Source organism: Rattus norvegicus, chromosome 1, assembly GCF_036323735.1.
Source record: "Rattus norvegicus strain BN/NHsdMcwi chromosome 1, GRCr8, whole genome shotgun sequence".
Classification (NCBI taxonomy): domain Eukaryota; kingdom Metazoa; phylum Chordata; class Mammalia; order Rodentia; family Muridae; genus Rattus; species Rattus norvegicus.
This window is the reverse complement of record NC_086019.1, coordinates 143510333-143530196: the sequence shown is the minus strand read 5'-3', so window position 1 is coordinate 143530196 and position 19864 is coordinate 143510333. Positions and strand designations below refer to the sequence as shown.

The 19864-nt window shown below is 46.6% G+C and overlaps 1 long non-coding RNA gene across 2 annotated transcripts; it reads right to left on the bottom strand.

Annotated features, from left to right (window-relative positions):
• Positions 1-10308: 10308 nt before the first annotated feature.
• Positions 10309-12438, bottom strand: LOC102548818 (uncharacterized). 2 transcript variants are annotated; one of them, XR_350522.4, is made up of 3 exons: positions 12349-12438; positions 11470-11634; positions 10309-10656 (listed from the first exon to the last, which is right to left on the bottom strand). It is a non-coding gene; the product is annotated as an uncharacterized LOC102548818 (long non-coding RNA). The 2 variants fall into 2 exon arrangements; XR_010060627.1 differs by having other exon boundaries at positions 11470-11795; positions 12349-12435.
• Positions 12439-19864: the final 7426 nt, after the last annotated feature.

Below are 19864 nucleotides of genomic sequence, written 5' to 3'. Positions count from 1 at the left end.
TACAGCCAATTACTGGAGGGATTAGAGGGAGGTAGGGAGTGATAAGATTGGAGGTGAAGAGACCAGGGGGAGAAAGAAGAAGAAGAGAGAGGAGAGGAAGAGAGAGGAGAGAGGAAGCCACCTTAAGGTTAAAATGGACGAAGAGCACATGAGGAGAAACATTGGGTGTCTGGGGTACACAGCTGAGGAAGTAGCCAGGCCAGCAGTTAGAAGAGTGGATTAGGGGTGACCCCCAAGTAATTGTCAGAGCCAAATAAGTAACCATAGTGCGCGTCTCGTGTATGTGCAAACTTGTCAGGGATAAACTCCATTCCAATTGCTTGCAGTACAGAAGCCTAAACTTTGGAAAAAAAAGAAAACCTGGGCTCTGGGGCTGTAGCTCAGAAATAGAACGCCTGCTTCCCAGGGTTTGATTCCACATCCACATCCCCGTTATGTGCAAAAAAGTAAAGCAAAACAAAACACTAAAGGAAGGTGTGTTGATCTCACCCGTGGTCTCAGCATCTCGGAGATAAAGGGAGGAGGGTCAGGAGGAGTTCAAGATCATTTTCAATTAATGAGACTCTGAACTAAAGAGACAAACAGGTCTTTTTTTTTTTTCCCCGAAGCTGGGGACCGAACCCAGGGCCTTGCGATTGCTAGGCAAGTGCTCTACCGCTGAGCTAAATCCCCAACCCAAGACAAACAGGTCTTAAAGGACAAGAACTGGTTTATTGCCGGTTCTTAATTCTATGAGCCAGGAAAATAGATTCCTTCCCCCTGTGTACTTCCCACAGCTCATAAGTAACAAAAGACCACGTTTATATCTTCTTGTCTTTTGTCTTCAATTGCTTCTTTTCTTTGTTTTAGTTTTTGGTTTTTGTTTTGAGGCAGTGTCTCCTATGTAAGCCGGGCTGGCCTAGAACACACAGAAATACAACTACCTCTGCCTCCCCAGTCACGGGACTCAGGTATTTTTATTTTCTATCAGAGCTTAAGGGAATCTGCTCTCAGTGAACAGGACCTGAGAGACGGGAGCCTGGGAACCCTAGAGTGTGGTCTGTGACTTTGGGCAAGGCAATGGGAAGGCTCAAGTTATATTTTAAATTACTGTTCTTAAGAGATCTATAAAACAAAAATTTCCCCTAACTTGTAGGTCCTCCTTGCCCAAGGACAGATAACTTTCTGGAATGCTGGGGCTGTTGTTCATGTAAGTTAACAAGCCATGTATTTTCCCTTCTGTAAACAAGCTTGGTTGCCCCAACTGCCCAGGATGTGCTTGAGCACACACAGGCAGGAGGTGTGTAGGCAGGAAGCACGTCAGGATGTGTGCTTGCCCCTGTTTAGACAAAGGTGGGTAGTACATAGTGTTTTCAGTTTTGTCTTTATAAGCCCCTGACTAATATAATTGGCCTAGATACTCTGGGAATCCCAGGTATGGACTTAAACAGTACCCATGGTCCTGGCCAGTATTTAATAAAACCTGTTTCAATTTGTTTCAAAAACTGTGATAGTGGACTTATTCTCACCTGGTAGGAATAACAGTAAGTAGGGTAGAAAGGAATTACTTGTACCAACATTTTTTTTTAATTATTTATTTTATGTATATAAGTACACTGTAGCTGTCTTCAGGCACACCAGAAGAGGGTATCAGATCCCATAACAGATGATTATGAGCCACCATGTGGGTGCTGGGAATTGAACCAGGACCCTGGAAGAACAGTCAGTGCTCTTAACCAGCGAGCCATCTCGTATACAAACACTACTCTTTTCTCAACTCCTCTCAGACCCCTTCCACTCTGTTCCCCTCCCAACATCCTGTGTATTGAAATTTTCTCTTTTCTAACTCACTGAGCTCACTTAGTGCTTCCCATATGTGCATGAGTGTAGGAGAACCATTCTCTGACACTAGCATGCTGTTCATGAATGTAACATATGTTACCTTCCTAGTAACTGGGAGAGATTAACTAAAACCTTTCAGGTGAAAGGAGTCATGAGCGGGAAACATTCAAGAAATACATTTTTCTAAACAAAAGCTACTCTCCAACAACCTGATTGCCAGATTGGATATTACGTTAGGACTTCAGTAAGATGCCTTTTTTTTTTTAATATTTTATTTATTTATTATATATGAGTACACTGTAGCTGCCTTTAGACACACCAGACAAGGGCATCAGATCTCATTACAGATGGTTGTGAGCCACCATGTGGTTGCTGGGATTTGAACTCAGGACCTTGGGAAGAGCAGTCGGTGCTCTTAACCACTGAGCCATCTCTCCAGCCCCCAGTAAGATGCCTTTTGTAAAGGCCGTGGCTACTTTACCACATCTACTCCTTGTGTGGACACAGGAAGCACGTGCTGGGTGCCACTCACCCAAGGGTTCTTGTTCCCAAACTCCTACAGAATCCTGTATATACTAGAATTTGTCCTATGTGTACATATCTATAATAAACTTTAATTTATTAATTAGTCAGTAAAGAAACTAATATCTAATGACAAAACTGACTTAGTTAGGGTTTTACTGCTGTGAACAGATATCATGACCAAGGCAACTCTTTTTTTTTTTTTTTTTTTTTTTTTGGTTCTTTTTTTCGGAGCTGGGGACCGAACCCAAGGCAACTCTTATAAGGACAACATTTAATTGAGGATGGCTTGCAGGTTCAGAGGTTCAGTCCATCATCATCAAAGTGGGAACATGGCAGCATCCAGGCAGGCACGGTTAAGGAGGAGCTGAGAGTTCTACACCTTCATCTGAAGACTGCTAGCAGAATACTGACTTAAAGGCATCTAGGAAGGAGTAGGGTCTTAAAGCTCACACCCACAGTGACACACCTACTCCAACAAGGCCACACCCACTCCAACAAGGCCACACCCACTCCAACAAGGCCACACCTACTCCAACAAGGCCACACCTACTCCAACAAGGCCACACCCACTCCAACAAGGCCACACCTACTCCAACAAGGCCACACTACTCCAACAAGGCCACACCTACTCCAATAAGGCTACACCTACTCCAACAAGGTCACACTACTCCATCAAGGCCACACTACTCCAACAAGGCCACACCTCCCAACAAGGCTACACCCTGGGCTGAGCATCAGGGATGCAAACCATCTCCCCTCAACCCCTGTCTTGCTGTGTAGTTCAGGCTGGCCTTGAACTCCACCATACTCCTCTGTTCCAGTCTTCTAAGTGCTGGGATTATAGACTTTTATTTAAAGTTTAGGAACTGGTGGGTTTTGCAACTTTTCATTGAATATTTTTGAACCACAGTTGACCATGGGTAATGCAAACTAGAAACTATGGATGCAGAGGACGGAGAGATGACTCCTTGGCTGAGAGCACTTGCTGTTCTTCCAGATGCCTAGAGTTCAGTTCCCAGAGCCCACGTTAAGTGGCTCACAACTCCCTTCATTATTGTTGTCATTGTTGGTTTCTTTGAGAGATAAGGTCTCACTCTACGGCCTTGACTGGTCTGGAGCTTGCTGCATAGACCATTCTCTCTCAAATTCACAAAGATCCAACTGCCTCTTCTGGGATAAAAGGCATTACCATAATGCCCATTACACAACCATCTTTGATGCCAGCTCCAATGGATTGATCGCTTCTCACCCCCAAAGGTACCTGCCCTCACATGCATATAGACACACATGGCTACACAAAATTAAAAATAATAAAAATTAATCTTCGAAATAAGAGGAAAAAGTAAGTATTGAATAATAATAGAAAGTTCGGTCAGAGATAGGACTGCCATACAGCTAGGAAAATTGAATCTTGGAAGACAAAGGGTCTTATTTAAGGGGACATAGTGGATCAAGAAGATATTGGGGGTTCAAGCCTATGCTAGACTATAAAACCTATACTGTATATTTAAATCATGATAAACTTCTATGTACATTAGTGTGAACAAAGCCTCCTGGAAGTGTGTAGCAGTTGCTATTTCCCTCAGGGAAGCGTGTGCATGCACGTGTGTCAGAGAGTAACTCTCAGGGGTTGTTTCTCTATTTCCATTTTGTGGGTTCTGGGCTTAAACTCAGGTGATGAGACTCAGCAGCAGTCACCATTACCCGAGGAGCCATCTTGCTCACCCCGATTGAGAAATTTAGAATTGTTAATACAGCATAACCTAGCCTATCTCCACTGATGCAAGTAGGTACTGGGAAGGTTTAGCACAGTTTTATGCTAAACTATGATGTGCTTATCACTAAAATTTGTTATCTGTTTGTGTGTTATGGATCTTTTATCTGCATGAATGTCTTTGCACCACACATGTGCCGTGATAACAGAGGCCAGAAGAGAACATTGGGTCATCTTGGCTGAAGTCACAGATGGTTGTGAGTTGCTGCGTGGGGAGCGGGAATTCAGTGGTCATCTGGAAGAGCAGCCAGTGCTCTTAGCTGCTGAGCCATCCTTCTAGCCGCTTATCTTTTGATAATAAGAAAAATTTCTGGCTATAACTTTTCAAACTAAAAATAATCACAACTGATATCTCACTCATCAGGAATGTTGAGGCAGGAGAATCACTGTAAGTTGAAGGCCAGTCTAGGCCACATAGAACATTCCAGGATAAATGGGGCCAGAGAATGAGACACTGTCTAAAGAAGCTAACTAATTAAGGAATAAGAAACAAGGGGTTGGGGATTTGGCTCAGTGGTAGAGCGCTTGTCTAGCAAGCGCAAGGCCCTGGGTTCGGTCCCCAGCTCCGAAAAAAAAGAATTAAAAAAAAAAAAGGAATAAGAAACAAGAAGGGGCTGGAGAGATGGCTCAGCGGTTAAGAGCACTGACTGCTCTTCCTGAGGTCCTGAGTTCAAATCCCAGCAACCACATGGTGACTCACAACCATCTGTAAAGAGGTCTGATGCCCTCTTCTGGTGTGTCTGAAGACAGCTGCAGTGTACTTATAATAAATAAGTAAATCTAAAAAAAAAAAAAAAGAAACAACAAGAAGAGGGGCTGGAGAGGTGGCTCAGTGGTTAAGAGCACTGACTGACTGCTCTTCCACAGGTCCTGACTTCAAATCCCAGCAACCTTATGGTGGCTCACAACCATCTGTAATGAGATCTGATGCCCTCTTCTGGTGTGTCTGAAGACAGCTGCAGTGTACTCATATATAATAAACAAATTAATCTTTAAAAAAGGAAAAGGAAGAAACACAAGAAGAATAAATAGTAATGGAGCCCATCTTTACAGCAAATAGCTAAAATTCTAGTCCTTGGGAGGTGGAGGTAGGAAGATGGGGACTTTGGGTCACTCTCAGCTGTATTACTGACTAAAAGACAGGACAATCTATCTCAACAAAACAAAACAAAAACCTGGGCAGTGGTGGCACATACCTTTAGTCCTAGCACTTGGAATGCTGAGGAAGGTAGATATCTGAGTTCAAAAGCAGCCTGGTGGGGTTGGGGATTTAGCTCAGTGGTAGAGCGCTTGCCTAGCAAGCGCAAGGCCCTGGGTTCGGTCCCCAGCTCCGAAAAATAGAAAAAAGGAAAAAAAAAAAAAAAGCAGCCTGGTTTACAGAGAGAGAGAGAGAGAGAGAGAGTTCCAAGACATCCAGGGGGCTACACAGAGAAACCCTGTCTCAAAAAACCCAACCGGGGTGGGGAGTAGTAAGAGACATCTATTATGTAATTTTACCCACCACCTATCATCAGAGTCTTGTATCCCAGACTGGCCTTGAACTCCCTGCATAGCCAAGGATGAACAAGAACTAGTCTGATACTCCAGCGTCCTCCTTTTAAGGGCTAGAACTGCAGCAATGTGGCTCCGTGCCTGTTTTATCTGGTGTTTGGACTTTCCAGATGACCAGTCTACCAACTAAGCAACATCCCTAGCCTCCTCTTACTCTTAAAATGGATAATTTTCTATGCCCCTTTACATATGTTCTACATAAATTCTTTTCCTTTCCCCCAGTATTGAGGATTGAACTCATAGCCTTTTTAGACAAATGTCTACCATGGAGCTAAACCCCAGCCCCTTCGTGCTTGTAATTACATACAACAGTCTTCTCTTTAAACACGCTACAGTGGTTTTTTCTTTGTTGTTTTGAGAGGGGGGTCTTAACTATGTGGCTTTTTCTTGACTGGAATTTGCTATGTAGATCAGGCTAGGCTCAAACTCACAGCAATCTGCCAGCCTCTGCCTATTGATTGCAGGGACTAAAGGCATGTATGTCCCCCACATCAGGGCACTGCAATGTTTTCTAATGGACCTAGCCTGAAGAAGGTATTCAGGGAACACATGCTCTAAGCTACAGGTGTACTATTGCAACACTCACAGGAAAGGACATTCGGGCATTCATTTTCCCTTTTTTTTGGCTCACAGCTGACATTTCCGATCCAACATCAGCATTCAAGAGGTCGGCCAAAGCCTCCTGTGGATGGATGGATAAGCCAAGCATACTCAGCCCTCCCCCGTCATGGCTGAGGTGGCCTGTGGGGTGGGTCACTCTGGCTGGTGGTGCACAGCTGAGAGAGCAGGGTGGAGGGCATGGGCACACCCCCTGGGCTGACTGGTCCTGACTCACAAGCTCAGAAGATAAGTTAACGGCCTGGAAACTCCACAGCTCTGAATGACTTCTGACTCATCAGAATTATCCGTAACAGCTCATTTCACTTCTCGGGCTGTTTTCTTCCATGGCCAGCACACACTCCTTGGGAAGGGCTTGGGGCATTAGTCAGTCAGATTTTTTTTTTTTTTTTTTTTTTTTGGTTCTTTTTTTCCGGAGCTGGGGACCGAACCCAGGGCCTTGCGCTTCCTAGGTAAGCGCTCTACCACTGAGCTAAATCCCCAGCCCCCCAGATTTTTTTTTTAAATTTGTGTGTGTGTGTGTGTGTGTGTGTGTGTGTGTGTGTGTGTGTGTGTGTAGGTCAGAGGACAACCTTGTCTCTCTCTCTACCTTGAAAGTCCTGGGGGTTGAACTCAGCTTGTCAGTGACCTTACCCATAGACCCATCTCACCAGCCCAACCATTCAGATCAGAAGAAAACAGAAAGCTGGTCCAAGAGACCTCATTCCTCCAAAGACATCTTGCTCTTCGTTACCTAACAGCTTGACTTTCCGACACAGAAGGTTCATGAACGGCCACGCATCCCGTCTGCATCCAACCCTACAGAGAGTTGACTGACATCAGTCACTCCTAGACGAGGCTCGCCTCCAATTCCTTTCTCTAATCCTCAGGGGCTCTGTTTGAACCTTTTCAAAGTGAAAATACCTTTTGTCAGTTTCTTCTGATTATAAAGGAAGGACCTCCTCATTCTAAAATTAGACTTAGGGATTGGGGTTGTGGTTCAATGGTAGAGTACTTGCCCAGCATAGATGAAGCTGGGTTCAAAGCCGGCATTGCAAAAATAAACGAAGAAGTAAAATAAAACAAACTTCAGAAATTATCAAGAAGAATAAAGAGACTCCCTGGGGCTGGGGACATGGCTCAGGAGTTAAGAGCACTCGCTGTTCTTTTTTATATGAGTACACTGTAGCTTCTTCAGACACACCAGAAGAGGGCACTGGATCCCATTACAGATGGTTGTGAGCCACCATGTGGTTGCTGGGATTTGAACTCAGGACCTCTGGGAAGAGCAGTCAGTGCTCTTAACCACCAAGCCATCTCTCCAGCCCCCACTTGCTGTTCTTTTTGAGGACCTGAGTTCAGTTCCCAAGACCCACATGGCTGCTCACGAACCTCCTGTAATTCCAGTTCCAGGGGATCTGGAGCCCTTTCCCGGACTCTGGAAGTAACCACAGCTATGACATAAATTCACATCAACACAAACATATATGTGAATAAAAATAATAAAAAGAAATCTGAGGCTGAGGGGCAGGAGGATGGCGATAGACTTCACGGTCCATATTATAGCTACAGCTCTTAGGGGGCTGAGGCAAAGGGATTTACAGTTCAAGGCAAGCCTGTGCTATAAAGTGAGATTCTGTCTCTAGAAGATTAAATAAATAATTAAAAGAGTCAGGAATGGCGACTCATGCCTATAATCTCAGCACGCAGACTCTGGCAGGAGGACGCCAAGGGACCCAGGGCAGCAAAGGCTACAGAGAAACTCTGTCTCAAAGAAACCCCAAATCATCCACAAGAGCATGTCCAAAGCAATGGCATTCTAGAGCACATCCTTACAAACTCTGCACACGCCTTACTATGGTGCACACAGACCTACAAAGTTATTACTGTGTGCGGTTTCTGGTTTCCTTTGGAGGGACTGCCCTGCCGTCCATTATGTGGGTTCAGCTGGAGCCTCTCGTCTCCTCCCTTTCTGCTGCAAGGTGTAGCAGAAGTCAATAGTAAGGACTTAATTAGCCTTTAATAGGCTTAATAAAGGTACCTAAACATGGTGTTACGCTTTTAACAATTTAGCCACGGAGAGCTCCGTCCTCCATGCGGCTGGATGAATTCGCCTGCAGATAAGCATGATGGGAAAGAACACCCTGCTTTGGAGTCAGACTGGCGGGAGTTTCTCGACCTGCTTCTGTCATTTTCCTGTGTGGGCAAGTCCCTGCACCTCTCCCAACCTCACGTACAGCTAAATAGATGTCAAAACTGGGTGTGAAGAGAAAAACGGAATTCCCGGTAGACGGTGATTAACATAGAGACCCACAACTGGCAGAGAACGAAGCCCTGGATTGTGGCAGCTCAGCTCTAAAGGGGATCTGTATTACAGCCCCGCCTCCGGGGCTTAGGGATCACTGTAGAAGAAGAGGCAGAAAGATTGTAAGACATGGTGGACATCTGTAGCAAAACAGTATTTGCTGAGCCTAACAGGGCTGTTGTAGTCATGAACTTACAGTGGTCGTTGACTTAAGACCTGCGTGAGATCAAGGCAGACGAAGTCAAACAAGAAAAGATGAGGGCACACAAAGCCCCAGCCCTGGTTGAGCAGCTATAGGCAGTTGTTGGCTGCCACAGAGCAGGGTTCTTCAGTGATCCCAAAGAGGCTACTCAAACCGCACAGTGGTGGTGTACACCTTGAATCCCAATACACTGCAAGTGGGTCTCTCTGAGCTCGAGGCCAACTTGTTCTATAGAGCACGTTCGAGGATAGCCAGGGCTATAGAGAGAAACTACCCAGATTCAACTTGACTACACAGATTCAAAGGGAGGAAATGAAGAGGGAACAGCCATGGTCCAATCCAGAAAGAGGGCAAGAAATTTAAAGTTTCCCTCGACGTTACTTACAGCTAATGTACACACAGTCAGCCTTTTATATCTCTTGCTTCTGCATCCATATGTTCAATCAAACGCAGACAGAAAAATGATTTAGGGTCTAGCTAAGTGGTTCATGCCTTTAATCCCAGCACTCAGGAGACAGGCAAGCAGGTCTTTGTGAGTTTGGGGCTAAAGAGGTCTATATGCAGTGAGTGCGTCCCAGGCCAGCCAGGGCTACACCGTGAGACCTTGTCCCAACAATAAAAAGGATAAACCAACAGTGGATGCATCTGTGCTGAACCTGTACATAATGCAGTATAACAACTATTTACATAACAATAAAGGATGCTGGGCAGGGAGAAGGGGATAGAAAGAGCCATTTGCAGACAGTTGCTCTCCAGGCTCCATTTGGGACACAGCATTCATCCTTTCCGGTTTCATGTGGTTCAAATGGCAGGCCAATAAGACCCTTTCTGATGCAGAAGTGGGTGTTTCCCACATTGAGAGACCTGCGTAGGACATAGGATGACATCCTCAGACCAGCACAGCATGGCGGATGGCTGGGGCCATCACCCCCTTTATAAACCGCTCACTCGGTCAGACCATGATGAGATCTGTAGGAGCTTCTTATGCCCAACCAAAGCTGAAGACTTAGCCTCCTGCAACCAGGAGAAAATGCTGCCTGCTTTCTTAACCTCCTGCCTCTGCCTCCTTCAGCAAATCCTACCGGTGTGCGCCACCACAACCGGCACTTTCTTAACCTCTAACTCCAATACTATAGGTTTGCTTCTTTCGAGACAGGGTCTCACTCTGCAGCCCAGGCTGGACTAAGTCTCACTATATAGCCCAGGCTAGTCTAAAACCCACGACAATCCTCCTGTTCCAGACTCCCAGTCACTGGAACGAAAGGTGTGAATTGTCGTACACAGCTGTGACTGTGCCTTTTCTCTTTTCTCCTTCATTTTCTTTAACCGCTGCTGAGCTTTCTCCAGTTTGTCTGTATTATGAACCAGCAAAAGGAGCCAGGTTGGTGGTGGCGCACACCTTTGATCCCATCCCTTGGGAGGCAGAGGCAGGTGGATCTCTGAGTTTGAGGTCACCCTGGTCCACAGAGAGAGTTTCAGAACAGCCAGGGCTACAGAGAGAAATAGTCCAAAAATAAAAAATAAAATAAAGGCCTGCAGAAGGAACTTTATTCCCCAACATTTATAATGGTTTTGCTCTTACTTTGGTTGTGAAACAGGGTCTCTTTCGTGGTCTATGCTGGTCTTGGACACATGATCTTTGGCCTTGGCCTTCTGAGTCCTGAGACTACAGGTATAAACTGCCCCACCAATGTTTACATTAAACCAGGTGCTATAAGCTATCTGGAAACAATTTCAAGTATGTGAGCAGATGTGCCCAAGTGCTGTGCAGATGCTCTATATTTTATGTAAGGGGCTCGAGCATCTGCAGATTTCGGTGTCCACCGGAGTCTTACAAGACAGTCTCTTCTCAGACCCTTTAGGCTACCTTTCTTCTTTGACCTATTTAAAAAAAAAAAAATTAGATCAGGAAAGTTCAGGTGAGATTACTTATCCCCCCCCCCTCTCTCTTTTTTTTTCCCCCGGAGCTGGGGACCGAACCCAGGGCCTTGCGCTTCCTAGGCAAGCGCTCTACCACTGAGCTAAATCCCCAAACCCCCCCCCTCTTTTTTAAAAGAGATTTATTTATGTATTTATTTATTTTATGTATATGAGTACACTGTTGCTATCTTCAGACACACCAGACGAGGGTATCAGATCCCATTACAGATGGTTGTGACCCACCAGGTGGTTGATGGGAATTGAACTCAGGACCTCTGGAAGAGCAGTCAGTGCTCACAACCACTGAGCCATCTCTCCAAGCCCTACTTATCCCTCTTAAAGTAATTCTAAATATACTAGTTCTATATAGTGACCTGATAGAAAATGGTTTTAATGTGTGGATTGTTCCTCCTCAGTTATTCGTATGCCTGGCTTGGTGTCCTGGGAATGGCTTCCTAACTCTTGACCCTTGGTTATCTGAGGCCAGTGGTAACCAGTGGCCAGTGGGCTTGGGCAAGTTCTATAAGCCTCTGGGTGCTTCCATTTTCTTGTGTGTGAAATGGAGTTTATGATCCTGCCCTACCTGTCTAGCAGAGCTACTGAGAGGTACTGATGACATACCGCCTATGAAAGTGATTTGGAAACCCAGGTTCACACCCACAAAGCTTTCACATCATGACTCCCGGCCCCTGCCCAGAGCAGTGGAGACGAAAGGGTCAGCAGGGAAACTGGATTCCGTGTGGAGACTACAGAGACCTGCAGGTATCTGGATACCTGTGCTGCTAGGCACTCCTCAGGCACCAGAGATAATAAAGAGCAGGGATGCAGACATCGTCCTTGAGCTGAGGTTCCCAGGAGAGGGCAGGCAGCAGCCGGAAGGCTTCCTGGGCTCTGGGCACAGCTCGGCAGTACAGCAATTGTTGAGCATGAACACGGGCCCTGGGTAAGCATGGAGAGGGAGGGGCATCAGTCAGGTGACTTTGCTGCTGCAGACCTGTAATCCCAGCACTCAGGAGGCAGACGCAGGCGGATCTCTGAGATCAAGGCCGGATTGGTCTACAGAGTGGGTTCCAGGACAACCAGGGCTGTACAGAGAAACCCTGTCTCAAAAAGAAAAAACAAAAATAAGTAAGTAAATAAAAGAGGTAACACCGGAGAACATGCTTGAGTTGCTTAGCGAGGACAGCCGCAGGAAGACCTGGGGCACCAAGTGTTCCAGACAAGGGGACAGTGAGTAAAAAATCCCAGGGCAACAAACTCTGACCACGTGAGCACGGTGCAGGCTGATGGCTGGGAGCCCATTGGGGTGGGGCTGGGGTAGAAGTTGGGGGCAGGGAGCAGGCTGGGACTTGGAGGAGGCTTGAAGGACCTTTCAGATTTGATTGAGTTTATGCCCCACAAAGATCGCTCTCCACTGGGGCTGGACGTTTCCTTCCCTGGAGGCTTTGTGCGGGACACAAGGGAATTTGCAAGCCTGGCACAGTCATTAGCCACGAACACCCCCAACCCCTTCAAATAAAAACCCAACTAAACAGTAGGGAAGCCAAGCCACAGAGAGCCTGGCTGGCTGGCCCTAGGGCACCCTGCTGCTCCATTCTCCAGCTGGCATTGAAGCACCTTCTCTGATCCCAGCCACAAAGCCCTAGTCTTTACCTCCAAAGCCAATCCCCAGAGGGTTTACAAGGCCACTGAGCAGGAAGGAGAATCGGCAAGGGGTGCCTTTCTGCCCCAGGACTTACTGCTTTGGCCAATGAGATTGATCCCAGAGAGGAAGTGCAAGTCCAAGTTGGGTCCGGCCCTGCGTCAGCAAGCCCTGCCCTTAGCCCTCAGTTGGCAGAGGCAGGGGCACGGAAGAAGGGTAAATTCCCTGAACCTGAGCATGAGCAACCTGATCGAGCAGGAAACTGGCCTCCAGCCAGCCACGCATTGGCCACCTGAGCACCTGGAGTCTTTGTTCCCTTGAATTCACTGTAAACATTCCCAGGCACCTGTGCTGAGTCTTAGGAACAGCTGGGCTGGCAAAAGGGGCTCCCACGGGATCTGGTTCTCTTGGAACAAGGAATGGCCAACTCATGACCCTGTGGGAGGTCTCATGATATAATGTCAACAATACCTTAGGCATCTACTGATGATAGGATGGAGCCGGTCGTTTTCTGAAGCCTTATAACAAACCCGAGACAGATGTCACGATCACTCCCATTTTACAGATTAGGAAATGGAGCTGCAAACAGGTTAGGTGGATCAATCTAAGGTCACATGGTGCAAGGAGCTGAAAATATAATAGATTCTGGAACCAGTACATCTTAGCCCTGTGACCTTGGGCAAGGTATTTAAACTTCATCCGATTCTTGGAACTAGAGACATGGCTCAGTTGGTCAATTGCTTAGCCAGCATGCCAGGAAGCCCCAGCTTCCATCTCTGGCACCCTAGAAAACAAGTGTGTCACCCACGCATGCCTATAATCTCAGCTCAGAAGAGCCACCAACAGCAGTAGTCAAGGACATCCTCAACTACTTAGTAAAGTCAAGACTAGCCTGGGCCACTTAAGACCTAGTGTCATAAACAAGTGAATAGGGGGTAGAGAGATGGCTTGCTGGTTAAGAGCATTGGCTTTTCTTTCAAAGGACCTGGGCTAGATTCGCAATAGAGCACATGGTTGCCTGAAACCTTCTGTAATGCCAGTTGCAGGGCATCTGACACTCTATTCTGGCCTCCGTGGGTGCCAGGCACACACATGGCACACAGACACATGCTGGCAAAACACTCATACATATAAAATAAATAAATAAATACATGTTGAAAGCAAACAATAACAAAAACCTTCAACTGATTCTGACTTCTGAAAACTATTATGTGGACCAAATAAGTGGGCTGGGCCTGAGGCTCACTGGCCTGCAGCTCACTGACCTGCAGTTCATAGACTGGACCTGTGGCTCACTGGCTGGGCCTGTGGCTCACTGGTTGGGCCCATGCTTAACATGTAAGGTAATGGTTTCTATTCTCAGTGCTTGGCTGGATAGAAGGAAAAGCTCAGCTGACGCACATCTCTCTTGTTGCCCTCCTTCCCGCTTCCCCTAGGAGCACTTGACTTTGAGCACAATGCCAACCACACCTGAGCCTAGTTTCCTCATCCGGCATGTAAATATAGTACTATGACTTACCAAGACCATTGAAGTCCTGACACTACACCTCTGGGGCCATCCAAGAAAGTGACATTTACAGTTTTACATCTGCTGATTTCAAAATTGTCCTTCCTGCTTTCTATCAAAGGAACACCATTAGAAAAACTAGACTTAGTAATTGCTCATTTAACACACACACACACACACACACATACACACACACACACACACAGAGAGAGAGAGAGAGAGAGAGAGAGAGAGAGAGAGAGAGAGAGAAGCCAGTGTTACACTACAACGGAACTGGGTTTGAAGGATTTTCTCAGAAGAAAAAGCAGAAATGACAGCTCAAGTCATCACCTAGCTGCTAGGTTTGTCTCTAGCTCCACACCCTAGGGCAAGGCACACAACTCTGTGGCAATAGCTCAAGGTGACAGATGACTTGTTGGTTCATGGAGAGTCTGGAAATCCACTAAGCGATTCTGGCCCTAAGAAAGAGAGAGAGAGAGAGAGAGAGAGAGAGAGAGAGAGAGAGAGAGAGAGGATGAGAGAGACAGAGAGAGAGACAGAGAGGAGGGGTGGGCTGGAGAGATGGCTCAGTGGTTAGGAGCACTGACTGCTCTTCCAGAGGTCCTGAGTTCAATTCCCAGGAACCACATGGTGGCTCACAACCATCTGTAATGGGATCTGATGCCCTCTTCTGGTGTGTCTGAAGGCAGCGACAGTGTACTTATACATAAAATAAGTAAATACATCAAAAAATGCATTTAAAAAAAAAGAAGAAAGAAGGAAAGCAAATAAAGATTCTTTTCCTATAAAAATTAGCCAAAGTTTATCACTCTCACAAGTAAGGGGACCACAGGCCTATCCAATAATGGGGACTAGGAGCTGATGCTGTCACTCAGTTTGTAGAGTGCTTACCTAACATACCCAGGACTGTGGACAGTGTGTGGCACATTCCTGAAATCCCAACACTTAGGATGTAGACTGGAGAGGTTTGGAAGTTCAAAGTCACCCTTGACTCTCTAGTAAGTGTAGAGCCAGTTTGGGATACATAAAACACTGTCTCCACCCCCTACCCCCACCCCTCACCCCACCCCCAAAGAACAAATACTATCTATCACAGACACCGGTGTGTGGCCTCAGCTCTTCTCTGAAGACTCATCTATGCCCTCTTACACGGTCTGGAGATCCATTTCTCTCTCTGGTTATCCAAGTGGGGGCTGCCACTACCTTCGGTCACAGTGTCTGGTCCATAAGAAAAGTGAGTGATCGGGGTTGGGGATTTAGCTCAATGGTAGAGCGCTTGCCTAGGAAGCGCAAGGCCCTGGGTTCGGTCCCCAGCTCCGAAAAAAAGAACCAAAAAAAAAAAAAAAAAAAAAAAAAAAGAAAGAAAGAAAAGTGAGTGACCTTCGCCAGCCTGGGTTTTAGATTTGGAACTGAGGGGGAAATTCTTATTGGGTTATTGGTCTGGAAGGATTCAGATCCAGCACTATAGACAGCCATTCTCTAGGGTAAGAAAGGCTGTTTGCAGAAGCAGGTGGTGGTGGAACCTCAGAGAGAGAGAGCGAGAGAGAGGAGAGAGGCCCATCCTCCAAGCAGAGTGTCCCTGTCTTCCTTCCTGCCTCCCCGTTTTGCAGTGAACGAGAGACAACTAAAGTCCTTGTTGTTGCTCCCAACTCCAGAGCCCTGCTTAACCACACAGTCCCAAGTGGTAATAGACACAACAGTTAAGTAGGAGAGATGCCATGGGCAGGACTGGATGGCTTGCCAAGTGAAAGTTTGGGGCAGTCTTGGCTGTGAAGTCAGAGGCAGACACGATTGCCTCGTTCATCCAGTCCAGTATCTCCTGAGCTGCTCAGGTGAGGTGTGGATTAGTCAGGCGAATAGGGCCGTAGTGGGCAAGAAACATAGTCTCCCTTTCACTTCCTAGAGCTGGTGAGGCTTTGAGAGAGGCGCTGAAGGAAGGTCAAATCTGAATAGGCAGAGAGAGGAAAAGGGGAATTTTTCATCAAGGGAAAAGTCTAAAGTAAAGATGAGGCAGAGCCATAGGCCCAGCACTTGTAAGGTTGAGGCAGGAGGATCACAAGTTTGAGGTCAGCCTATACAAAATAGGGAGAGGTTCTCAAAAAAAAAAAAAAAAAGGGGGGGGGGGGTACGACCAGGACTGGAGACATAGCTTAGTGGTGGAATGCTAGCTCTGAATGAATGGTGGGCTGCTGCTTCTGGGGGAAATGATAGAGTCAGAAGACTATAGTGTCTTGGACCATAGCAACACCTCGCAGCTACACCGCAATACACACTCAATAAGTGTTTCATGTGTGTATGAATAGATGAAAGAAGGAAGGAGAGAGGGAGGGAGGGAGAAAGGAAGGGAGGGAGGGAGGGAGGGAGGGAGGGAGGGAAAGAAGGAAGGAAAATCTGTTAGTTGGTTAAAACCTGGTCTTTGAAGTGGGCAGAAGAGCTGCCTTCAAAGAGAGAAAGGCCATGGGGGTGAGACTGAAGCCAGACCACAGACATGCGTGCTAAAAAAAAAAAAAGGTAGATTTTGCCTACATCATACTGCCCAGTCCCAGTTCTGGTAGGCCTGAGGGCCGCCGTGATCCGAGATCCCCGCCCTGTACTGCCCCAACTCTGTTGTGGTTGTCACACCCACTCCTGGCCCTCACCAGCCGGCTCCACCCAGCACTTTAACCCGCATGGCAGTCTTCAGCAGGTCATGCCCCAGACACCGCCTGCCCTGTTGGCTTCTGGGCAAAGTTGCCAGCACAGCACTCCGCCTGATCTGTAATTTAAACATGACCTCCACCCCACAGCCTCTGCACCCCAGACACACATTCAGCTGCTGGAGTTTCTGAAGTAGAGGAAGTGGTTGTGGAGGTCCGTGGAACCCCTAACCCACGGTTTCCAGACTATCTCTTTTATTTCTGTTAGTCAGAATGCTGGACCTAGTCACAGCCCCCATAGTGGGTTCTCAGCCTAGGACTAGGGAGAACACGCCCCACTGTGGCCAAGAGCTGCCCAGCACCTTCCCATTCACAGAGATTTTTGTACCTTTGTTCTTTGTTTTAAAAACAAAATAAAGGGCCAGCAGGATGGCTCAATGAGTGTAGGAACTTGCCACCAAGCCTGATGACCTGACTTTCATCCCTAGATCCCACACTTGGAAGGAGAGAACCAACTCCCAGAAGTTATCTTTTGATGACTACACGGGTTCACCCTCTGAATGAATGAATGAATGAATGAATGAATAAATAAATAAATAAATAAATAAATGAATAAATACAAAACAACAACAAAACCATAAGCTATTTAAACCATACAAAACGAGGATTTGGATGGTACAGCTCATTTGTAGAGTAGATGAGGTTCCAAACAGGACAATAAAAGCCTTGTTTGACTCTTGAGGAATTTCATAGTAAAGACTTGTGAGGTTGGGCTGGAAAGATGGCTCAGCAGTTAAGAGCACTGGCTACTCTTCCAGAGGATCCAGGTTCAATTCCCAGCATCCACAAGACAGTTCACAACTGTCTGTTCCAGGGGATCCAACACCTTCATAGATACATGCAGGCAAAACACCAATGCACACATCATCAACATAATAATAATAATAATAACAATAACAACAACAACAATAATAATAATAATAATAATAACAACAACAACAACAGATCATTTTTTAAAAAGACCTGGAAGGTACTCTAACTTTTCCAAAGCCAGATTTCCCTCTTTCCTCCCTTCCCTTTCCCCTCCTTCCCTTTCTCTTCAAGCCCTGACCTTGATTTTGTCTTTTTGAGACAGGGACACTATGTAGCCCTGACTATCTCGAAACTTTAGGCTATGTAAAGCAAACTGGCCTCGATCCCACAAACATCGACCAGCCTCTACCTCCTGAGTGCTGGGATTAAAGGTATGTACCTCCAAGCCTACTCAGCTAGAGTTAGAGGTCTTTCCAAAATGCTTGACTCGGATGCTGGGACTTGAGCTCAGGTCTTCTGGAGGAGCTGTGTTAGCACCAAACTATTGAGCCATCTCATCTCTCTAGTCCCTAATCCTTTCACCGCTTGCCAGTAAATTGGAAAGCTATGATATTTGAAACCCCTTAAATGGCTAGTGCACGTGCACACACACACACACACACACACACACGCACGCACACGCACACACTAAAATGTAATAAAAAGGGCAAATTGATTCCTCTGAGGTCAAGTGAAAGGCAAAGAGTTTCTCGACACACATTCCTCAGCTTTGAAAGCCCAGCTTTCCACCTATGTAATGCCTGTTTGCAGTGGGGCAAACCTATGTCTGTGGTGCTCATTTATTTACAAGCATTTTTGTCTGGGCTAGGTAATGCCTGCTGTGCTGGTAGTTATCAGGTAGGTGTGGTGGGGGAATGAGATCCCAGAACCCAGAAGCCAGATCCCGATCCTTTAGGTACAACAAACATGGAGGACACACCTGCAAGCCATTACAACACCACAGCAGTGTCACCAATCGTGTGTTCACAGCAGTCATCTGAGTGGGAGCAAAACTGATGGCTGGGAACACCGTTGGAGAGGAGTCTGGAAGAATGCCACGACCAGAGACTGGGCCCTGGGAGGGCATAACCGATGTCAAGGGGAACATCTGCACATCTCTGGAGATGCAACTGTATGTCCCCAAAGCACTGCGGCTCATCTGCCACCTTCTCAAGCCTGGAGAGGTGGCTCATCCTATGTCCCCAGCACTTGGGAGGCAGAAGCAAGAGAACCACAAAATTAAACTACACAGCAAGAGCCTGTTTCAAAACTTAAAAAGTGGGCTGGAGAGATGGCTCAGCGGTTAAGGGCACTGACTGCTCTTCCCGAGGTCCTGAGTTCAAATCCCAGCAACCACATGGTGGCTCACAACCATCTGTAATGAGATCTGATGCCCTCTTCTGGTGTGTCTGAAGACAGCTACAGTCTACTCACATATATAAAATAAATAAAATCTTAAAAAACAAACTTAAGGGGCTGGGGATTATAGCTCAGTGGTAGAGCGCTTACCTAGGAAGCACAAGGCCCTGGGTTCGGTCCCCAGCTCCGAAAAAAAAAAAAAAAGAACCAAAAGAAAAAACAAACTTAAAAAGTGCTCTCTTCTTCTCATCCTCATCTTCTTCCTCTTCCTCCTTCGTCTCCTTTTCTCCTCCTCTCTTCTCTCTCCTTCCCTCCCCTCCCCCCCCTTTCCCATGATCACTTCTCTGGCCTCGGGGCCAGTGAACTCACTTGCCCAAGAGCAGCTCCCCAATAAACTTGCCTTTAGTATAATCTAAAAAAAGAAAAAGAAAAGAAGGCAAGCAAACACCCTAACATCCTCCCTACCTTCTTTGGATGATACTTTATTATTTGTTTACTTATTTATCTACCTTCTCACCTTCTTGATCCCACTCAGGGTGAAGTGTGAACCAGTTCTACCAGGCTACATGTTCACCCATTCCTGCCCTGAGGATCTAAAACTGCACCGGGGTATCAGTGAGCCCCACAGAGCACACCACTGCAAAGTCCCACTGCTATTATTCTCTCTGGTCTCCTTATTTGGAGGGAGCAAAGCCAGTCTTCTAGATCCCCAGAGTCCTGTTGTGAGGGCCCCAGGAGTGGGGTGTGTGTGTGTGTGTGTGTGTGTGTGTGTGTGCGTGTGTGCGTGTGTGCGCGCGCTGACTGACTGCCCTTGAAGCTTGTCCTCCTCTTCCAGGCTCAGTCAGATAGTGTATGACTTCTGAAATTAGGTCTCTAAAGCAGTGTATCTTTTTTTTTGTTGTTGTTCTTTTTTTTCGGAGCTGGGGACCGAACCCAGGGCCTTGCGCTTCCTAGGCAAGCATTCTACCACTGAGCTAAATCCCCAACCCCTAAAGCAGTGTATCTTAAGGGCAGGAGTAAAAGCAAAAGTATTGTTTTATATCAAGTCTGAGAGCAGGAAGGTCACTAGTGAGGAACACTGTCTGCACAGGGTCGGGGACTCCACCAAGCCTGACCATGGCTCACTGTAGTTTTTCATATGGCAAGAAGAATGCCCTTTACCCATTCACGCTG